The sequence below is a fragment of the Pipistrellus kuhlii genome, unplaced genomic scaffold, assembly GCF_014108245.1.
Source record: "Pipistrellus kuhlii isolate mPipKuh1 unplaced genomic scaffold, mPipKuh1.p scaffold_m20_p_3, whole genome shotgun sequence".
In the NCBI taxonomy this organism is placed as follows: Eukaryota; Metazoa; Chordata; class Mammalia; order Chiroptera; family Vespertilionidae; genus Pipistrellus; species Pipistrellus kuhlii.
In genome coordinates, this window is record NW_023425529.1 from 132,996,257 (window position 1) to 133,020,133 (window position 23,877).

At 37.7% G+C, this 23,877-nt stretch overlaps 1 protein-coding gene across 6 annotated transcripts in view; it reads right to left on the bottom strand.

Annotated features, from left to right (window-relative positions):
* Positions 1 to 23,877, bottom strand: part of TBC1D4 (TBC1 domain family member 4) — a 189,159-nt gene that overhangs the window by 130,906 nt on the left and 34,376 nt on the right. The gene's annotated exons all lie outside the window — the stretch shown is intronic.

Sequence of the window (23,877 nt, forward strand, 5' to 3'; positions counted from 1 at the left end):
CTAATTATAAATAACTCAAGGCACTTTTACAGTAGTTCAAATTTGAATATGACCTTTACTTAAGCAGCCCCTTTACTATGCAGCTAATTTTACAATTCCTTCAGGTAGTTGCTTAAGAAAGTTTCGCTGGAGCTTATTTTGCTCGTCAAGTTCTGTGGAAATCTAAGGGGTGATTTTAAGCAATCATCTGGCCTCTTTACCACTCTGTCCTCTTCCCATTCCAATACAGGAGGGGGGAAAAATTGACGTTTCATTCAACATTCCCACATTCTTTTGCTTGGATTGCTACATTAAAAAAAAAAAAAGTGTGTATCTAGTTAAGATCAGAGATTTTACCAACTTTTTAGATTTATTAGTCTATTACCAGCTTTAAGATAATATAGACTAAAAAAAGGCAAGTATCTTAGTTCAGATTAAGCACACCCCAAAGTTATATGGGAAAAAAAAACTATTAAAATAATGTTAATGAGGAAAAAAATCTTCCAAATATTCTAATAGATGTATTTCTTAAATTACAATAGGAAATGAATGAGAACCACCACATGGTAGTAAAGGGTTTATCACAATTTATAATCTTTCAAAGATGAGAAAGAAGCAGGCATCATAGCTAACTGTGGTCTCCCTGCCGTGGCCATCTTATCTGTGCTGGTACATTTGTGCCTCACAAACTTTATTAAATCCAAAAAACTCTCTACAGAATGCTTCCTATGTGCATGGTACCATGCTGCATGCTATAGGGAATATAAAATAAATTATATGATACAGCATCTCTCCTGGGCAGGGAAGGAGAGGGGAGAGATTCACATATACGGCCACAGAATACCAAATATGATAAACCCTAAAAAACATGATGCCACTAGCACAGATTACAATTTCTGCAGGGATCAGAAGACCTCTTGCAGGCAGAGGCATAAGAGCTAGATTTTGAAAGAAAAGCAGGATTTCACTGGGCAGAATTAGGAAGGAAACTACATGAACAGATGCAAAGAAAGAGGAGAGAGAAGAATGTATTTGAAGAATCCAAATTACACATTTTGGCAGAGACAGAATAGGCCAAAGAGCCTCGGTCTGAGAAATTCCTCAGTGGCAAACTAAGAAGTTAATGCCAAAAGCTTCCGGAAAGGGGTGAGCACTGAGCAGGGCAGTGGATACAGGAGTGGAAGAAAAGAGAGACTTATGTTATTTGAGAGACACTTGACCCCAGAGAAGTTCAAATGAATGAGGACCAGCTGCAGCTAGCCTTCCAACGCCACAGCCTTGCAAATTCCGAGAGCCGTAGAAGTAGTCAAACTGATGTAGTTCATTTACTATGTTCATAAGCATGTAGTCAGCATTAGTTTTAGATCTTAAAAAGTACAAATTTTTTTAGAGTGCTACTTTAAAAAAATAATGAACAAAATGTCCCTGTAGGTGTTCTACCTTTTGTAACAGAAACTACATGGGTCTCAAGTGAAGATCTGGTGAGACAAATAAGCAAGACATTTACAAGTACTTAATGCAACCTGAAATGCAGATACTCTATTTTCAAGAAGATAATAAGGAGGAATCATAAGCAGATCACTATTATAGGCTCCTGGAACATAACCCAACATAACAAAAAGTTTCAAATAACCTCACACAATTATGCCTTGTGAGGTCCTGGTGAATTCTACCCAACAATAATTTAAGTCACATCTAATATAGTGAAATATGCCAATGCCTAAAAGACAGAAAGAGTACAAACAGTCCAAGAAAACATAAAAGCAGGAAATTGGTCAGGAAGAAGGAGAGAACAAATTCTAGAGAAAGAAATGCAGCACATGTAAGAGGTAAAGAAGGCCTTTAGAAAATGGAACCTGAATGAATACAAAATGCACAGCAGTTGGAATGATTTAAGCAGATTTATACCTGGTTATCATTAAGAGCCTGACTTTAGACACTCCAAGGTCAACAAACAAAAACATCTTTCTTCATTCGCAGTTTAGATGTGTGCTTATCAACAGAAACCCCACCTACATATTCAAAACGAACTGTAATAAAATCTTGGAAACCTTTGCCACATTTGCTTTCCAAGTGTCCTTCAGAGAAGTAATAAACTGGACAACAACGGGTGGTACCACCACACCGCAGGTATCTGAGGCGCTTCTGCAAATCTCATGATGATATCAATGACATCTTGAAACAATGACAATGGAAGAAACCACTTTCTTTCTCCACAAAAACTTTTCTTACCCTTTGACCACATAAATCTCTCCATCCTTGGAAACATCACTGCAGTTGGTTTTGGTCTCGAAGACCCCCTTTCCAGTCTCCAGAACTGTGTGATCTTATCCCCCAGCTGAGCTCTCAAGAGTCCTCAGGGATAGGAGTCAGCTCACACTCCTCTCTGCAGCCTCTGAGGGCCTGTTGTGAGTCCTCAGGACTTTCTTGTAGGATTGGAAACTCTGTTACTAAATTTTTCTTTGGAGTATATTTACACATGCTTTCCTGTTACAAACTGTTCTATAACAAGAACTCCAGAATAATTATTTTTGCTAAGAACAATTACACTTCAAAGGAGCACTCATGGTTACTCTATTGGTTGTGTGTGTAGAGTCTTAGAAGCAAAACATGACTTGAACCAGCATATCACAGACTAATCAAAGAGAACTCTAACAAATCTTATTTTCAGTAAGATAGCTTTAGCCTTGAAAAATACATGCACCTCATTTCCTTTAATATTACAAACAAGTAAGAATTTCCTTTCTTAGCAAAGGGAAACTACATTCCAAATCTATAAAAGATAAGTGTTCTACAGTTAATATTGTGATTTAGCTTATTAATCACTAACATTGGGAGAATCAATCGCTTAGGTTCTTTGTTCTTCCATTTCATCCAATATTGTACAAAGGCATTTTCTGCCCCCCACAGGTATATGGGGTACAAAGATTATGCACTAAAATGAAAAAGTGAGTGAACTAGGCGCTATTTTAAATGTCACCCACTGTAATATGACAGACCTATTCCAAGGGGTTAAAGTTGCTGACTCACATTATGAACTGAGCAAAGATGAATCAATGTGTCCCCTGACCTCGTGGAGTTCCCTGGGATGCTGTCTGAGAAAATACAGTGTTAAGGAAAAAAATTAAAATAATTCATGCCTCAAGTCAGAAGGCCAGCACTTCCGTGAGTTACTGGATGCCCTTCCTTCCTCATAACCAAGATGAGAAGCTTCATGTAACAATCCCAGACACAATCTCATTTACCTGCATCTCAAAATTCCCTTCGATAAGCACATTCGTGTCAAGCAAAAAAATTGGTTAATTATTCAGATTAAAAAAATAATTTATTTTGGAATCAGAAAATATTGGAAGTTCATTTTAAAATATTGAGGATTCCTACTATAAATTTTTATTATCAAAGAAAATTATTTCAAAAATTCAATCCTTCACAAGATTAAAATCCATCTTTTTAAAAACTGCTATACTTCTGTTATTTCATTTATTGAGTTACTTTCATAATTGTTCCAGAAAAATCTGTGGAAAGGATATTCTCTGGGCATTTATGTAAAGGTAGTGTCAATGTAACGTGCCTTCAAATAAAAGAGTCACTGAGTCCTATCCAGTTTCACTCAGTGGATAGAGTGTCAGCCTTTGGACTGAAGGGTCCTGGGTTTAATTCCGGTCAAGGGCACATGCCTGGGTAATGGGCACAATCCCCAGTACAGGGTGTGCAGGAGGCAGCCAATCAATGATTCTCTCTCATTATTGATGTTTCTATCTCTCTCTTCCTCTCCTTTTCTCTCTGATATATATATATATATATATATATATATATATATATATATATATATATATATATATATAAAGAATTGCTGAAAAATTACTTTATACATATATAAAGAATTGCTGAAAAAATTACTTCTAATAAAAATTGGGACTGATGGGGAAAAGTACTCAATGCATTTCTAAATGTCACAGAATATTTAGGAGACCTTTAATTTGATCATTTTTCTATACACACAAAAAAACTAAAATCAAGTATCCAGCTACTTTTAGATTTTAAAATTGATTTTTGTGTGTATGTCTAATCACCATCTGTTTATCAATTCTACTTTAATATACTTTATAGTTTTTACTCAAATTAAACTTTTAAAAATCAGGCCAATTTCATGCTAATGACCCAACTGACTGGGAAAACCTATTATAATGGCATTATACCAAAGCTAATCTTAGGAAGGAAAGTTTCAAAAAGCAAAACACTCTAAATTGGAAGCAGAAACATTAGCCCAAAGTAATCACAAACTAGGTCTAAATAGAGAGTTGGCATTTGCCCTCAGTCAACAGAAAGTAGCTACAATTTTACAGTAATATAATCTGTTAACACTTAATTTATATAGCTAGATATGGATATATTTAAGTTTTCTTTGCTAAGTTATTAAGTTGCAGGTAAGTATGTGAGTAAATTTCCATATAACTTATTTCCAAAAGAATGTGGCACAATAACACATGTATATTTCCCCCAGTTATTACAGCAGTAAAAATACAGGAAGCACTGTTTTTAACAAGAGGGCGTTTGTTAGGGCTACTTCCTTGCTACAGAAGTTATATTTAAGAAAGAGAGAGTTTTCTCTTTAAAAAAAACATTTTAAGTCAGTAAAAAGAAAGGAGATTGAATAACCAAGGTGGAGGGAAGCAAACCCAAGCAGGTGAAGACATCAATCAATTCCAGATATTAATTATTCTACTGATCCTCGGTACTGAAGGCTCAGGAAGAAAGACTTCTCTATGAGACTATAAAAAAAACCTCCCATGATACAGTGACTCCACAGCTACATTTTCTGTTGAGTCTCTAGTTGAAGGCCTTTCTAGTATAATTCCTTGCTTTATTTTTATAACACAGGTCTTATTCTCTCTCAATAATAATTAATTTTAGCCCGGCTGGCGGGGCTCAGTGGTTGAGCATCGACCTATGAACCAAGAGGACACAGTTCAGTTCCCGGTCAGGGCACATGCCCGGGCTGCAGGCTTGATCCCCAGTGGAGTGTGTGCAGGAGGCAGTCGATGGATGTTTTTCTCTCATCAATGTTTTTATCTTTCTATCTTTCTCTCCCTTTCTCTTCCTTTCTCTCTAGAATAAAATAAATTAATTTCCTAGCAACACTAATATGAAATTCTAGGAAGTATTCATCAAGTAAGAAGTGCTGGTTCAACTTCTCACCTGATGGAACAAACACCTATTCAGGCTCGGAAGCCGTCTTGCACAGTCCAATGTCTGGTAATTACTACAAAAGAGTTTTAATCTCCAAAAACCTCATGAAATGGAAAATATCCCAGATCAAAAATCTTTAAGCAATGCCGAAACCGGTTTGGCTCAGTGGTAGAGCGTCGGTCTGTGGACTGAAAGGTCCCAGGTTCGATTCCGGTCAAGGGCATGTACCTTGGTTGCAGGCACATCCCCAATAGGAGGTGTGCAAGAGGCAGCTGGTCGATATTTCTCTCTCGTAGACGTTTCTAGCTCTCTATCTCTCTCCCTTCCTCTCTGTAAAAAATCAATAAAATATACTAAAAAAAAAAATCTTTAAGCAAAAGCAGAAAACATAAATATCTACAAAACACTAACTTTTAAGTACCCATGTACACCAGCATCATTAAAACAGAATTTTGAGGGCAGGTCATAAGCCTTACACTCCTGGAGCTTGAGTCTGGTTTTCTCCTGTGTTCATACCTCACTGGGGTCGTACATTAGTCCTACATTCACTCTCTCCAATTACTTACTCATCGACACCACTCTCCTCACTGGTCTCACTCATCTTTGCATCCACTTCAGCATTTCCACCAGTGCTTTACTCACGCTCTAACTAAAAAAAACCTTTAAAACATACTGCACATGTCTGTTCGCTTTACTGTGCTGGTTAGAAAAGTAAAAAGAAAATGCTAAATTACTTTTCTAATGATAATTAATTTAGTAAATTATTCATCCATTTCTAATGTACTTTGGGAAACAGTCCTCTAACAATTTATCAACAGGAAGAAGGGTGAAATAAGGATTAGATTGTACAAGCATGAACCATAAAAATAAAGTCAGGGAGTAAGTACTTAACACTTGGTGTAAAATTATATAGAACTTGGAATTTAATAACTGGTATTCTCTACAAGAATTACTGGGGTACTTCTGTATTTGGGGTGTGTGTGTTTATTAAGGTTTTTTGGGGGGGAAAGCAAGAAATAAAGCAAACAAAGCTCTCCCATTACAGTATATATGCTTCATCTCAAGAGACAGATCACAAACATGTATCTATTTTGCACATTCGTCACCAATTTCCAATGGGAACCATCAAAGCAGATTTTTAAAGATTAAAAAAAACTGAAAATTTACCTATGAAAAATTTCACATTTTGTATACCATCCCCACCCCCCCATGTTTCTGCTCCAACCTTACTTTAAAAAATTATGTATATAATAATAAATACTGGAAAACTGGTGTGGCATTCACTGAACTGATTCTATATAAAATTTTTATTGAAAAGCAAGTAAGTCTGGAATTAATACATAATGATTTCATTTAGCTCTCTGAATAAAAACAATCCTTTGATAAGCTAAAAGACCCTAGGTATAGAATCAGGGATTGAACATAACAGAAACGAAAATATAATAGATAAATCTATTATATCAAGGAACAATTTTCTTCTGAAATGGATTTTGGTGGCATAATTCCCTGGACTAGCTCATTTGTCCGTTTTGAAATGGAGTCACCTGCTTCTGAGGCAATATTACAAAACCCGGTGCCTTCTGGGACCAACGCTCGAGACAAACATCTTCAGGGCAGACACAGGGGGAGGTAGATAGGAGAATGCGAGCTGTCACGAAGAATCCCTTCGTCACACATTTCCTATGGCTTCCTGTTTCCACCCTCAACGACTTTGGTCTTTAGAGGCCGACTTTCAGTGAGAAGATGAATGGGATTATGGGATTAGAGATTCCAGAGAGCTCACTCTCGCCTTCTGTGAGGTAGACAGAACCAAGAAGAATCTATGAACCCGAAAGTGCCCCACCACCACCACCGCCCCAAGACAGTGAAACTGCCAGTGCCTTCATCTTGGACTTCCCAGCCAAGTGAGTAAAAGGCTTCTGTTGTTTGTAAGCCGCCCAGGCTATAACACCTTAGACTCTGCACATGTGTCAAACACAAGGCCCGCGGGCCAAATCCGTCCCGCCAGGCCTTGCAATGTGGCCCGCACCGCACTGTCATCACTGCACTCCGCTGCGTTTCCATCACAATGACAGTTTATGACTGTTCAGTAAACCATTCGGCCCGCGATTTAGGCTGGATTTTAGATTTTGGCCCCTTCTCTGATTGAGTTCGACACCCCTACCTTAGAGCCACACAAATGGACAAAGACAACACTGAAATGCAAAGAGGAACTTAGAAAAACCTCAGTCTGAGAACCCATAGGACTTTCAGATCACAAAGGACTCCTAAAGAACTTGAATAGAATGAATAGATTTTTAGATTAATTTTGTAATCGTCATAATAAAGTATTCCAAAAATAGCCACATGGAAAAGGTGGAAAACTTGAGTTAGTCTACGTAGAATGAGCAATATTTCCAGACAAGGACAGAACAGGAAAATTTATTTATTTACTACAGAAAGCATCCTGGTGAACTTCATGCAATAAAACTGTGACAAATATATATGACCCTGTGGGAATCCAAGTTTACCCAAAATATTCTTTCAGCATTTGCACTTATACCTTACTATAGATTCACTCTGTAACTGGACATTATAAAATGTATTCTGTAATCTGAATAAAGAGATGACAAAAATGACACTTTACGTTAGAGGACATTCCTTTTTCACGGCGAATCACAGGCTGACAACTTTCTACTCTTGAAACGTTTAGCATTGTCTCATTTCTACTCGGCAGTTTAATTTAGCATTGTCTCGTTGCTTTGAAATTAAGTCAGTGAATTTGGTGAATTCTAAATTAAATAGGCCATTTCTCAAGGTAGTCTCTGCCCTGCTCCCTCTTCATCCCAAGGACACACTCCAACACCTCTTTTCTTTCTTACAGCCCCCTCTTCTTTCCACACATACCCAAAGGGTCACCACTGGAATTCAGGAAGCAGAATGAGGACCCAGTCTACCTGGGGAAAAGGTCAGGCAAAGGCTGCTCTGGTTACCGTATTTTCCGGCATATAAGACGACTTTTGAAACGAAAAAAAGTCAACCGAAAAATCGGGGGTCGTCTTATACACCGAGTATATCCCGAAAATCGTCTGGATATGTCGCTAAACGAATTTTCCAACTCGAAAATCGTCTGGATATGCTGCTAAATGAATTTTCCAACTCGATCCCGCACCAATCACTGCAAGGCTGCTAGGACCGCCTCTCTAACTCAGCCAATCCAAGCAGGCTTTTTATGCATGCAAATTATACATGTTCTGTACCCGAAGCTACACTGTGTTCTAGTAAAAAGCCTGCTCAGATTGGCCAGAGTCAGAAGGCGGTCTATTAAAAAAGAACTGGTGTTGCCTCAGAAGTGGGAGGTAGTCTTATACAGTGAATATAGGCCTAAACATATTTTTTATCTGTAAAATTAGGGGGTCGTCTTATACGCCGGAAAATACGGTAAGGGAGCTGCTTCACACCAGTTTCCACTCCAGTTCATCAGCAGGCAGATGGAGAAACCACCACTTACAAAATGTCACATAGGTGCTGATGGCCATTTCTGCTTTGAATCTTTCATTCTTTTACTTCCCACTGATGTGTGGATATGAACACGTGCTCCCCTCGGCGTCCTCCCCCGGCACAACACCTGACTCTCCCCGCCCTCCTCCTTTCCATAAAGCAGCTAGCTCCTTCCTGAGGTGTGTTTGCTCACACTTGCCTTCCTGCCTGACTCCACACAACCCACCACCATGGCTGAGGATGTCTTTGCTGCTTCTCACGTAAAGACAAAGTGAAAGTTAAGCCTTGTGGCTTCAAATGAACTGAACTCAAACTCAGCTCATGAGGGGACCCCAGCAAATGAACACCTATGGCAAGCTTAAGCTAAGCTATTTCTGGGTCTTCCCAGAGAGAATAAAAGGGGAACAAGGCCTTTCAACAGCTTTATTCAATACTTCTAATTAATTACAGAAGATGATCTAGAAATTAGGAATTTGCTAGTTGATTTGTATAATAATTTGTATAATATACAAAATTATGAGCAATCTGAGTGTTGGTTCTTTGTTTCTGTGTAATTTTCATTCTCAAGAAACAAGAAAACAGATGGCATTTGTCTATCAAGCATATGGATGGTTGGATTCTAGGAAAGTTTCGGTGCATTTTTCTAAATTTTCTAAATGAACTTGATTAATGATCAGGGTTAGGGAATAGATGTCATGATAAAAATAAATAAAAGGAATTTTATGTTTCACACTTGTTATCAAAGATCTTTCTTAAGGAACTATTTGCCAATAGTTAGAAGTAGGCAGGTTCTTTTTTAAAATATATTTTATTGATTTCTTACAGAGAAAAAGGGAGAGCGACAGAGAATTAGAAACATCGATGAGAGAGAAACATCGATCAGCTGCCTCCTGCACACTCCCTCCTGGGAATGTGCCTGCAACTAAGGTACATGCCCTTGACAGAATCAAACCTGGGACCCTTCAGTCTGCAGACCGATGCTCTAGTCACTGAGCCAAACTGGTTAGGGCTGAAGTAGACAGATTCTCTTGCCTTGTCGTCCAATTAATTAGATAATTATTGAATATCTATAATGTGCCTGAATCTGTATTAGACTAAGGGTCCATGCTATTTATGTTGCAGAAACAGAACGTAGAAGGAGACATAGACTTGCACATATAGGCATTTCAAAATAATATTTTCAGTTATTAAGGAATCAAAAAAATTACCATTTCACCACCATCATAGTAATAATAGATTTGGGCAAGAATCATCAATGAATGCTAATGATGGGTAAAAGTTTGAAAGTACCTCCTCACAAATACTAATTTATTATTAATCTATCAGTACAAAATCTCATTAACTTTTTTTATAAAATATGTTTTGATTGATTTGGGAGAGGGAGGGAGAGGGAAAGATAGAAACATTAATGATGAGAGAAAGTCATCCATGGATGATCAACCACTGAGCCACACCAGCCAGGCCTCATTACGTTACACTTGAGAAACATGGTAGACACCATCTTAACAAAGTGATAAAAGTTAGCATCACCATAGAAGGTTGTATGCCAATTACATTTCAATATTTTAAAAAGTTAACATCACCAGTAATGGGACAAAACATCATATCCCTGCTGATATGATGCACTGAGAAGGACACACATCTGTGGTATTTCTTCTCAAAAGTCATACCCTAATCTATATATATAAAAGGCTAATATTCTAGGTGTATCTCCGACCATCTGACTGGTAGCTATGACAAGTATTGACCACCAGGAGGCAGATCCTCAAAATAGGAGATGCCATGATGCGCACTGGCCACTTACAAAGAAATGACACAGCGGACCTGGTGCCAACAAAACAACACTTAGCTTCCCCCAAGTGAGACACAGGCCCCACCACCATTCCAGAGTGACACCCCACCAAATCACAGCCAGTGCTGCAGAGACCCCATGGCATAAAATGCAGCCCACAGCCCAGCCCAGCTCAGAAATGGTAGGTGTGGGTGTCGAGTAATGAGATCACATAGCAACACCTGACTTCCTCTCCCTAGTAACTAGCCTCCTTACAGTTTCTTCAGCCCAGGAACACAACTTGCTTTATAGCCATGTGCAAATATTTTACACTTTAACCGAATGTCTGTGAAGTATTTTCCCGTGCCTAATCTCATTTGATCCTCACAGAAGTCCTGGAGTAGGTAGATAGGAGACTCAGTAGAATCCTATTTTCTTTTCATTAGCCAAAAAATGGAGATTTAGAAAGTTTAGAAACTTGACCTGACTGAAAAAGAAGTAAGCTATGGTGGACCCTGAAAATGACTTCAGGCTTTCTCCCTGCACAGAATATGGTCAAACACAGCAGTTAAATGTTTTACCCTTTGTTCTCCCTGCATGATCTATAATAATAATCTGCTTTGTGTTGATATTTACTGCTGTGTTGCTAACAATTACCTGAAAGAGAAGTTGGAGTGCTTAACTGGGGTGAAAAAAGTTTAGAGACATCAGAAAGCAGGACTAATTAAGCAAGTTTATCCTTTACATATAAAAGGCTAGGCTGATTGGCACATGCACGATACATATTAAGCTCTCGCTGGCGCCAATCACATGCATGTGTTTCAGTCTGTCATTGTCAATCATGAATCTGAGAAAGGGTGAATAACGATATTAAAATATTTCTTTTAATTCATTTCCTTTCAATGTGCATGAATCCATGCATTGGGACACTAGTTGAGATCATGAAAGGGGAGGAAAGACTAAGGAATGATTCTAGATTGAAGGAGACTAGAGATAAATAAACAAATGAATTGGATATAAATCCTGTACCTGTGAAGGGTATCATGGAGGTCATTGACTAAATCTGAGTGGGGCCTGTGGATTAAATGGTACTAATAGATCAGTGTTCCCCTCCTAATTTTGATGGTAGCACTGTGGTAATATGAGTGTCTTTGTTTTTAGGAAAAGCCCACTTACGTACTAACAGAGCTAGTAGTAGAAGATCACATCTGCAACTCGTTATCTAATAGTTCAAAAAATTCATTAAAAATATGTAAGAATTATGCCCTACTTGGTTTGGCTCAGTAGATACAGCGTTGGCCTGCGGACTGAAGGATCCTGGGTTTGATTCCAGTCAAGGGCACATGCCCGGGTTGTAGGCTCCATCCCCAGTAGGGGGTGTGCAGGAGGCAGTCTATCAATGATTCTCTCTCATCATTGATGTTTCTATCTCTTTCTCCCTCTCCTTTCCTCTCTGATATCAATAAAACTGTATTTTTTTAAAATATGTAAAATTTATGAAGAGAGAATTGTAAGCAAATTTGGTAAAAGTGTTAAAAAATGGGAAATCTGGGCAAGAGAAATTTTTTTGTAATGTTTTTCAATGTTTCTGTAAGTCTGAAGCTATTTCAAAACAGAAGGGTGTAAAATATAGTGGGGGGGTTTTCATCTATAATCAGTTGGCTACAGTGTACACATTCCTTGTGTCCAGTTTATCACCTAGGAGCAGATTCCTTTAAGTTATAGGCTCATTACAGACAGTAAAAAAAAATTTTAAAAATGTGGGGTTATTTCTAGCCCCTCCACAAAAAACCAACATACAACTTTTCAAATGTAGTACACTAAAAAGTTGCTGATGTTGTAAAAAGTCTGGCAGTTCTCCAGTGGATAACTGCTTCTCAGAGAATAGCTAACTCACCAGTAGCAGCTAATTCAAAAAAAAAAAAAACTGAGCAGGCTGCTGTTAAGTGCCCTGACCTCAGTGAGAAGTCACTGTTATTCCCTGTGAAATATTTGGAGATGCCTGTAACTCTTCCTGGTTACTAGCAGAGGGCTGCCTAAAGAGTAGAGATGTGCTTAAAATCATTAATAAACCCATTTCTTTTTTTTAAAGTCTTTCTAAACTATTTTAGAGAAACTATACCTGCTATTATTGTAATGTGGAGAAAATGTTGTAAGCCTAGGTGATACTCAAAAAAGCTAAACTAATATGAGGGGGGGGGGGGGGGGGGGGGAAGACCTGCGGACCCTACAATCACACCCTAATTTCTCAACATTATAAACTTTTTATCACTTGCTTTATCCAATAACTAAAGTGATGAATAATTGCCCTTTCAAAAGACAACTTCCACCTTTTAATTTTCACAGTCAAGCCTTCCTCTTGAAGCACATATTCCATTAATTAGATTTTCTAGGAATTATTAGGAACTTATAACTCATAAAAAATAAAACATGCCCTAGCTGGTTTGGCTCAGTGAATAGAGCTTTGGCCTGCAGACTGAAGGGTCCCAGGTTCAATTCCAGTCAAGGGCACATGCCTAAGGTGGGCATGCAGGAGGCAGCCAATCAATGGTTCTTTCTCATTATTGGTGTTTCTATATATCTCTCTCCCTTTCTCTCTTTCTTTCTGAAATCAGTAAAAATCTATTTTTAAAAAAAAGAATAAAACAAAAAAGCATCTCTATTAATCCGACTATTGTAAAAAAAAAAATTTCCAAATAATTAATTGAAGCAATGTTTATGTTGTTTTCCCTAGAAACATTTCATTAACTTTGTCTTTGAATATTAGCTGCTCCTGAAATACCCACCTTAACAAAACTCTAGTCACTTGCAAATATCTGAAATTTTAAAATGCAAAGGCGCCAACCTAGATGTATAGAAAGGGGCAAATCCAATCACTGTCCACCAGAACACCCATCGTGTAGGAAGCATAGCCAGCAGACGGGTAGCTAAATTCTCTACCAATAGTGGGTCTAAGAGGCAAGGACACACAGGCCATATAACACTGAAAATTCAAGTTACAGGCAATAAAACGTTACGGAAAACCTTTACAATGTTAAGACTTTCATCCCAGAATATGGCATGGCTCTTCACTTATTTTTTGTAACAGTTTAATGTTAACCTCATCCACTACAGATAAACAGTGTCTAATCCAATTCCCTTAGACTCATGGTATACAAAATGTAGAAATCACTTCTTACAATTATGTACTTGTATAGTAAAAAGGGAGCATGATATGAGATAAAAAGTATTTATGGTTTAAGATCATTTAAATGAAGAGCTACATTTTTTTAGTGCCAAAGGTTTAATACTTGGTTTTATGGTGTTGTGTGCACCATATATTTTGAGAACAAAGAGCTTAGCTGCTGCAGCTGATGATAAGCTCTAGCAACAAAACTATTGATGTTTCTCTTTGAAAATCCTATAAATGTTTGCCATAGAGAAAATCTCAACAACAACAAAAAAGTGCCTTATTCCTCATCCAAGAGATAATTCCAGTTTCTTGATGAAACTTCAAGTAAAATTTGCAACATCTAAATATCTTTATACTAAACTTTATAAAAAAAAAGACTTAGTTCTTATGTATGTATGCTGATTTTTATTCACTTCAGGCTAGTATTGTGATAGAACTTATATTTTTTTTCTTTTAGCAGTTCCTATTTAATACTTTGTCATCATCCTGAATATGCTTGATCTTTCAATCTTTTGTTCTTTCTCCCATGCAAACCATACTGTTTGCTCAAAAAATATCATATTAATTTTACAAAATAATAAGGTTGGTATGAAGAGTCCTTAATAGAAATTATAAACCACTCACTACGTCTGAAACTTGGTATTAATTGATAAGTAACTTCACTTGAAGTTGCTTAGAACACATCCATCAGTCTATTCTTTCTGTCCATTACTACAATATTTTTTTTGCTTGGCTCACTGTTTAGAAAAACAAATAAAATGTTAAGAGCATTTAACCAATGGAGTAGGCAAAATAATGTCCCCCGTCAACAACATCCATGTCCTATTCCCCAAGACTTTACATGGCAAAAGGGACTCTGTGGGTGTAATTAAATTAAGGGTCTGGAGATGGCTGAGATTATCCTGGATTATCCCGGCGAGACTGGTGTCATCACAAGAGTTACAGGAGAAAAGAGAGGCAGGGGGTGAGAGAAGAAGCCATCACTGGAGGAAACCAACATCAGTGGTGCAACCGCTGGAGGGAAGCCACAAGCCCAGGACTGCTTCGAGAGTCAAGGCGGTGTCCTCCCTGGAGCCTCCAGCAGGAAAGCAGCCGGCAAACACAGTGGCTCTCCCTCATAAAGCCTACTTCAGACTCTGACTTCCAGAACTGCAGACAATAAATGTGGGTTGTTTTCAGCCTGCCTATCTGTGGTAATGTTACAGCAGCAATAGAAAACAAACACAGTCATTTTTACTGATGCTAGTGTACAATGCGTCAGTATGAAAGTAAGTTGATGTATCTAAAACAGTCCAAACTCCTGGGAATATAATACATATTATACTACATGTTAAAATTAATGTCTGACTTTGCACTGCATCTTTTACTAAAAGATTCTTTATACTTAATGTGCATAAAAAATTGTGTGCAGGACTCTGAGAGAGCACACAGCTATTAGACAAGCATTTTTTTTTTTTATCTACTTACTATGAGAAAGACACTGGTATTTTAAAGATGATCTATATAAATATAGCAAGGCAGAAATTCCCACCTTCAAGAAGTTCTGAAGAATCATATAAGTGAGTGAACGTTTACAAGAGGGTAAAAAGTGCTTTCACTGGAAGTAAAGAGGAAGGTATTTCAAGTGGGAGTGAAGAATGCATACAAGTGAAATGGTTACATCTTCAAGGGGGGATATGTCCCTTGAGAAGTCTGAGGCTAAGCTGAGGCAGGTCACATTATGAAGTGGGCATTAGGCCATGCACAAAATTGGACTTCATCTTTCAAGTAGTAATGAGAAAACAGCTGGGGTTTTAAACTAGTGCAGTGAATGGCACAATTAAAGTTTAGGGAGGGGGGAGAATATGAAGACTGCCCTAGCTGGTTTGGCCTGTGGACTTGTGTTCGATTCCAGTCAAGCACACATACCCTGATTTCAGGCTCAGTGCCCAGTGGGGGGCATGCAGGCAGCAGTCAATCAATTGATGTTTCTCTCTCTCTCTCCCTCTCTCCTTCTCTCTTCCTCTCTAAAATCAATAAAAACATTTTTAAAGAATATGAAGACTAAACCCAAAGCAAGAAATACATAATGAAGACTGAACCTATGTTTCCATCTCCACATTTTAATACTAATTCACATTCAGTGATCATTCACTTCTATCAGACAGGTGCTATGCTAAATGCTAGATCAGTGATTCTAAACCTTTCTAATGCCACGACCCTTTAATACAGTTCCTCATGTTGTAGTGACCCCCAACCATAAAATTATTTTTGTTACTCCCCTATTTCCCCAAAAATAAGACAGTGTCTTACTGTATTTTCCGGCGTATAAGACACCCACTAATTTTACAGTTAAAACATAGGTTTAGGCCTATATTAGTCGTAGGCAACACCAGTTCTTTTTTTAATAGACCGCCTCTCTGACTCTGGCCAATCTGAGCAAGCTTTTTATGCATTAAAAAAAGAACTGGTGTTGCCTCGGAAGTGGGGGGGGTAGTCTTATACAGCGAATATAGGCCTAAACCTATGTTTTAACTAAAATTAGGGGGTCATCTTATACACCGAAAAATACGGTATATTAATTTTTGCTCCCAAAGATGTGCTAGGTCTTATTTTCAGGGGATGTCTTATTTTTTCATGAAGAAGAATACAGTACACATTTATTGTTAATTGAAAATAAAGGAAATTTATTACCTGTATACAGGACGGTAGAACAGTAGTTGTCAACACAAACCAGACAAACTGTAAATCCTATAGTATCAAGAATTTACTCATTTATTCAATGACAATCATGTCATCATCTTCTGGAACATCATCATTAACAATCCAATTCCTGAATTTCCTGGTGAATTTCTTGTGACTCCATTTCTTTCAGAATCAGTGGACCAAATCTCTCATGTTTATCCTGGGGGGGGGGGGGGGGGAGCCTTATTTTCGGGGAGATGCCTTATATTTCACTCAGAAGGAAACCTGCAAGTAGGTCTTATTTTCGGAAGATGTCTTATTTTCGGGGAAACATGGTACTTCATAACTGTAATTTTGCTACTGTTATTAATCGTAATGTAAATATCAATGGTCTTAGGCAACCCTGCTAGCGGTTCTCAACCTATGGGTCTCTGAGAACCGCTGTGCTTGATGATAAAAAAGAGAATAAGATGTGACATTACTTCTGAGATATAAAAACTATTGCTTTATATATTCAACAATATGTGAAATATATACAATGAAGACAGCTATCTCTATTTTAGCGGAATCATCAAAAAGTGAACATCAAATACCACAGGAAACCATGAATTAATATGCTACCTTAAAAGCATTATATTCTTAGTATCTCTAAGAAGATTAAAAATATAGTTTATTTACCATTGACCAGGAAGGTGTATGTACCACATGCTCAGATGGCCTACAACACCTATTATGTTACAAAATTATGTAGTCATGACTATTAGAACTAATTTAGAATTGCAAGCTGCAACAGGATCAGTTAAATCCAGAAACAGTAGGACAACTCTATAGCCTTTCCAATCCTGCCAGTAAAAAATCAATCACTGCATTCTTCATACTCCCATTGTGGTTTCCCTGTGAATTATAGCAGCTATCACACTCTGATCCACATTACAGTTTAACTGTATGTGTCTGTTTCACCCAGATGAAGACAAACTAGACTCACTTAACACATCTGTGTATCTAATGGTGTGGTGTAACTACACTCAATATTTAACTCCGCTAAATGTACTTATTAATAACGATTAGTCATATTTCCATTTTAGGGCTACTCAATAGTTTCAGTAAATACTTGGGTAATTTAGAAACATCATGGTACATGCTATAGATACATATTTTTTGTACTTCTTCCGTTATATAATGGGTAACCTCAAAAAAGATATACCAGATCTCAAAGAGGAGGAAGTGGTCTTTAGTTAGTTTTTGATAAATGCTGCTTTACATTTTAACCTCTTAAAACCTGTTTCTTCTTCCATGTAATAGGGCTAATAGTAACATTATTCACCGGATCACTTTAGAACCCAAATAAAATGTCCAGTAGAGAATCTAGCACATACCCAATGTTTGCTAAACCTAAGCCATTATAGCCATGATAATTAATGTTATTATTATTAAGATCCTAATGATCAACAGTAATAAAGTACAGCAATGCTAGACTATCCTCCAATAGAAGACAAGTGTAAAAATCACTTACATTTGGTCCTGGAATACATTCTAAAGCTAATATTTAAATTCAAGTGTGATTTACTGGGGGGGGGTTGGGGGGGGGGGAGGCGGTGATGGGGCGGGGAGAGAAGGTATGAAGAAAAGATAGTGAAGGGAGACAAAGGAGAAAAACAAACAAGCAAACAAAAACAGTGCAGACTCCCTCTCCTGCCCCAGGAAGAACTCCTCTCTGGGTCCTGGTCGAGGCTAAAAATAGCGTCACCACTTAGCCTGAGGACAGCACCATTATGGCTAAACTGCTCCATGTATCACCGATCTGTCTTCTCTGTGAAGTTTATCACAGCTCCCCAGGGCTTGCTTACTTCAGTTCAGAGGCCCCCCATTAAATGTGGGCAGATGAAAAGTGGATATAGTGGCCAAAACATGTCACTGACAATTAACTGTGTAACCGCTTTTTTCACTGTTGAGTTTAACCATGAAGAAATTAAAAGGCAAGATTTGTCGTGGAGTTTTGAAAGTTTGTGAAAACAATATAAACATTAGAATTATAGACCCAAAGACAGCTAGATCTGCCAGATAAACTGGCTTCTAACCAAATAATGTTTGATGTAGTCCACAGCTTTTCTATAAGCCACCTACAGACTTACAAAATGATGCAAGGGACAAAGAATAAATAAAATAAAATGCCTTTGTTGTAGAGTTGATCATATATCCCTGCAGTCTGTATGTCAGTTTACACAGCTACATTCAAATGTTGTGTTGATGTTGTGTTAACACCTTAATTTATAGTGTGCTTTATTATGATTACTTTATATTTCTACTTTATATTTCAAAATTGAAAGGAAATTATATTAATGCTACCATTTTTTAGCACTCAAAAACTACTTATTGAATAATTCCAATATTTATAAGAGGAAACAGATAATAAAACTCACTCCCAGTTGGGTTATAGATTGCGTCTTTGCACATTACAAAAATAGAATATTACATCCACCTGAGTAATTGAATATACTTTCCCCTGGGCTCAAAATAGGTAGCTGTCAAGAAAGAGAATATTCATCCCAAGTTTGATGGTCTTAAAAGGAAATCACCTTTTCCTACAAACAGCCAGGTCTCAGGTGACAACTATATATTGATTGTACGAGGTCTCATTTAACCCTCCCAAAACCTCTGGGAACAGATACAATTATCTCTTTTCCAAACAACAATTCAAAAGAAGTCACTTGCCCAAGTCAAACCAATAGAAAAGCTAAGAGCTGTCATCACAACTATGTAAACTACAGAGTTGAAACTGGTATTTTCTAATAACATATGCAGCCATCAAACAATATATCTAGCCCAGCCTGTGTGGCTTGGTGGCTTCTTTGATTCCTGGTCAGGGCACATGCCTGGGTTGCGGGTTCGATCCCCAGGAAGGGGCTTGCAGGAGGCAACCAATGAATGTTTCTCTCTCATTGACATTTCTATCTCTCTCCCCTTTCCTCTCTCTAAAAATCTATAAAGATATATTTAACCATACATGTGAAAAATAAATAAATAAATAAATAAATAAATAAATAAATGTGTGTGTGTGTGTGTGTGTGTGTGTGTGTGTGTGTGTGTATGTACACTAATAAAATCCTTGGGGGGGATGAGGCCAGCAAAGAAGGGCAGTTGGCGGAGATCAGGTCAGTATGGGAGCAGTTAGTTGTCAATCAGGCCAGAAGAGGGGCAGTTAGGGGGTGATTAGGCTGATAGGCAGAAGTGGACAGGGGTGATCAGGCAGGCAGGCAGGTGAGTGGTTAGGAGCCAGTGGTCTTGGATTGTAAGAAGGCTATCCGACTGCTAGTTTAGGCCCAATCCTTATGTCCTAAACTGGCAGTTGGACATCCTCCGAGGGGTCCAAGATTGGAGAGGGTATCCCTGCCCCTGTACAAAAATTTCGTACATAGGGCTACTAGTGTATATATATATAACCACAGAGTGAACTGCCATTTCTCAATTTCCCATCTTTACAGTATAAATAAATTATAGGTATACAGTGTTCATTTGTGTATCCCATACAGCATATAGAACAATGAATGTCACTGTTCTTAAAAATGCTCAATCTGTTATTGAATAAATATCTTCAAATCTGTAGAAGAGAACACTTCCTTATCTATATGATATTGGACTTCTTGTGGAGATTTGAATATGAACATGGTCCTTTAGCACATTATTATGTCATATGTACCAAAAGGTATAATAATGTCTGTTGTTGTGTTTTCCTCAGAAACCATTGTAAAAATCAGTTGTATTTCTGTACACTAACAACAAGCTATCTGAAAGATAAATTAAGAAAGAAATTTCATTTACAATAGCATCCAAAAAGTTTGGAAATAAATGTAACTAAAAAGGTAAAAGACATATAATAAACACTATTAAGACAATGATCAAAGAAACTGAAGAAGTAAATAGAAAGATATCTTATGATCTTGGATTGGACAAATAAATATTATTAAACTGACCATACTACCCAAAGCCATTTACAGATTCAATGAAATCCCTACCAAAAATCCCAATAGCTTTTTTCACAGAAATAGAAAAAGCAATCCTAAAATACGGATGGAACCACAAAAGACCCCAAATAGGCAAAGCAATTTTGAGAAAGAACAAATCTGGAGATATCATTCCAGATTTACATTACATTACATTACATTACATTACATTACATTACATTACTTAAAATTAAATTACAAAGCAATAACAATGAAAACAGCATGATACTGGCACAAAAGCAGACAACCACAGAACAACAGAACAGACTAGTGAGCCCAGAAATAAGTCTGCACATATATGATCAACTAATCTTTAACAAGAGCTCCAAAAAACACACAATGGGTAAACGATAATCTCTTCAATAAATGGTGCTGACAAAACTGGATAGCCACATGCAAAGGAACAAAACTGGCCCCCTCTCTTACACCACTCCCAAAAATTAACTCAAAATGAATTAAAGACTTAAATGTAAGTCATAGAAGAAACAAAGGAGAAGTGCCCCTTGACATTGATCTTAGCAATGACTTCTTGGCTATAACACCAAAATCACAGGTAGCATAAGCAACAATATACAAGTGGAACTACATCAAACTAAGACGTTTCTGCACAGCAAAGGAAATCATCAACAAAATGAAAGGCAACCTACAGATAAAAGACAATATATCCAAATTTATCTGATATGGGGTTAAGATCTAAGGTATATAAGAAACTCATACAACTCAATAGTGGGGGGGGGGGAAAAAAAGCAAATGGGCAGAGACATTTTTCCCAAGACATACAGATGGCCACCATGAAAAGGTGCTCAACATCACTGGTCATCAGGAAAATGCAAATTAAACCCACAGTAAGATATGATCCTACACCTGTTAGAAAGGCCACTGTCAAAAGGATGAGATAACAACTGTTGTTGAGGAGGTAGAAAAAAGGGAACCCTCTTGCACAGTTGGTGGGAATGTAAATTAGTACAGCTATTATGGAAAACAGTATGGAAGTTCCTCAAAATTAAAAGCAGCACTATCATATGATTCAGCAATTCCACTTCTTGGTATCTATTAAAAGGAAACAAAATCAGTACCTCAAAGAGCTTTCTGCATTCCCATGTTCCCGGCACCATTATTCACAATAACCAAGATAAGGAAACAACCTAAGTGTCCTCAACAGATGAATGGATAAAGAACGTGCTGTGATGCTACAGAGCAATAAAAGAGGGGGAAAACACACCCTGTTTTAAAGAACTGAGTGATTTCCGTTATATGTGGGATCTAAAACGAAAAAGCAACAAATGAACAAACAAGAAAAACAATCAAACAAAACCTCATAGACAACCGTGTGGCAGTTACCAGAATGAAGAAGGCACCAGGGATAGTAAAGGGTAAATAAAGGGAGTCAAATATATGGTGACAGAGGATGACTTGATATTCACATACTATCAATAGTTTCTTTATTAATTACAAAGGAGAAAGGTTAACAGTAGATAAAAAGTTCTGGAATACCACCATAACCTACTTATCAAATAGAGCATCACCAAAAAACAGAACGAACAACACATGTGCCTTTTGGTGTGATGGAATGGAAAGAACACAATCTCATCTAAGTAACGTTCCTGTCGTATATAACCAGAATCCAACAGGAAAAACAAACAAAACCAGGCCACTGGTCATTCTATAAAAAAATACTGCTTGTACTCTTCAAATCTATCAATTTGATGACAGATAAAAGGCAGCAGGGGCTGTTCTAGATTGAAGGAGACTAAAGAAGCATGACAAGCAAATGCCAGACATGTGCCTTGACTGAATCCTGAATTGGGGGGGAGGGATAAAAACAGTATAAAGGACATTTCCAGGACAAATGGGATATTTTTAATATAGACGGAATATAGGTAACTTTACTATTATCAGTGTTAAATGTCTCGCTATGATAATGACAGGGTGGCTGTAGAATAAATGAAAATATCCATACTTAAAAAAAAATACATGCTAGAATATCATGTCTACAACTTACTTTCAAATGGTTCAGCATTTAATAAAAAGAGGTAATACAAATGTCCCAAAATGTTAACACTTGTATCCTCTATACCTCATTACATAAACATACAAAAAAGGCTCCAGCCCTCAAACTATCATATTTCACTACTGACTGCAAAACACACCCCTGGGCCAACCAGGCTCCCGTCTCTCAGGACTGCTGGCTGAGGCCTTCTTAAGGACTTCCTGCCAACCTCACATTCTGCCTCTTTCTAGTTAAAAAGGAAAATTACCCAGGCTAATATGAGATCAAGCAAGTAGAAGTCAAAGATCTGACTCTGCAATTTCTTAAACTCCTGTCATTGCCTCACAGAATAATGTTGTGCCTTTAGCTTTTATTGAGCATTATTACAAAAAGAGCCATATAAAAAAAATGTCATCCAGCCGAAACTGGTTTGGCTCAGTGGCTAGAGCATTGGTCTGTGGACTGGGGGGTGGGGGGTCTCAGGTTTGATTCCAGTTAAGTGCATGTACCTTGGTTGTGGGCACATCCCCAGTGGGAGGGGGGGGTGGTACCGGAGGCAGCTGGTCTATGTTTCTCTCTCATCGATGTTTCTAGTCTCTGTCCTTCTCCCTTCCTCTCTGTAAAAAAAATCAATAAAATATATTTTTTTTAAAAATAAAAATGTCATTCAATGCTATGTCAAGTTCCAAAACGAGAAATTTCATATTGAGCTGAGTGTGAAGAACAACTGTTTCCTCTGAGGAGCTGGTACTTGCTCTGCTTTTAGATTGTATGGGATGTACCTGAACACTCTGCTGCTGGGACACCTAATAAAGACAACACTAACATATTAGCTTCCTTCTCCTTTCCTATCCTTGGTCCTGATCTCCACCTCTAGTTCATCAATAGTCTTTAGTAAAAGCCATTTCCAAGCTCTTTTGGGGGGGGAAAAAAAAAAAAAGTCCAGTATAAATTAATTCAATAAGCACAAATTAGAAGTACTCCATAGTCATAAAAATGCTACAGGACTGTACGGTTTATTTTAAAAAGTTAATTTTGTGTTCTAAAACTTTTACCGCAACAACAACAACAACAAAAATGCGGCATTAGCCCAGCAAGTAGCATATGGTTATCAGCCAAACAGCCATATTACATTCTTCACATTTTCACAGTGGTGTGCGGAGAGAAAATGAATCTGTCTCCTGCCATCTGTATTGCTTCTCCTTTCTACTTCTCTGTTCCAGTGTAATTTTCAGCTGCTCAGTTCATGTTTGAAATCCTTAAACATTCTCTTGGGCCAGGGTTTTCTAAACCACCCTAGTTTTGGTCTTGGAAAGATTCTTTATCACAAAGGACATCATCCAAGTAATCCCAGTACACAAATGAAATAAAAGCAGCTGCTCTGATTAAAGATGCTGAGTGAGAAGTCTAAGACCTCCAGACACTATTGCCCTGGGTTTCCTCCCCGGGTTTCCCCAGCTCAGCAACAAGCTACGTGGAAACGGACATTGCAGGAAAAGGAAAAAGACTTCCCCGTGGCATTTCTAGGGAACCGCAACTGAAAGGTTATCTTATCTCCTGTGATCCAGATAAGCACTACACTCCTCCACTCACATATGAAGGATTAAAGTGTTTTAAAATAGAATATAGG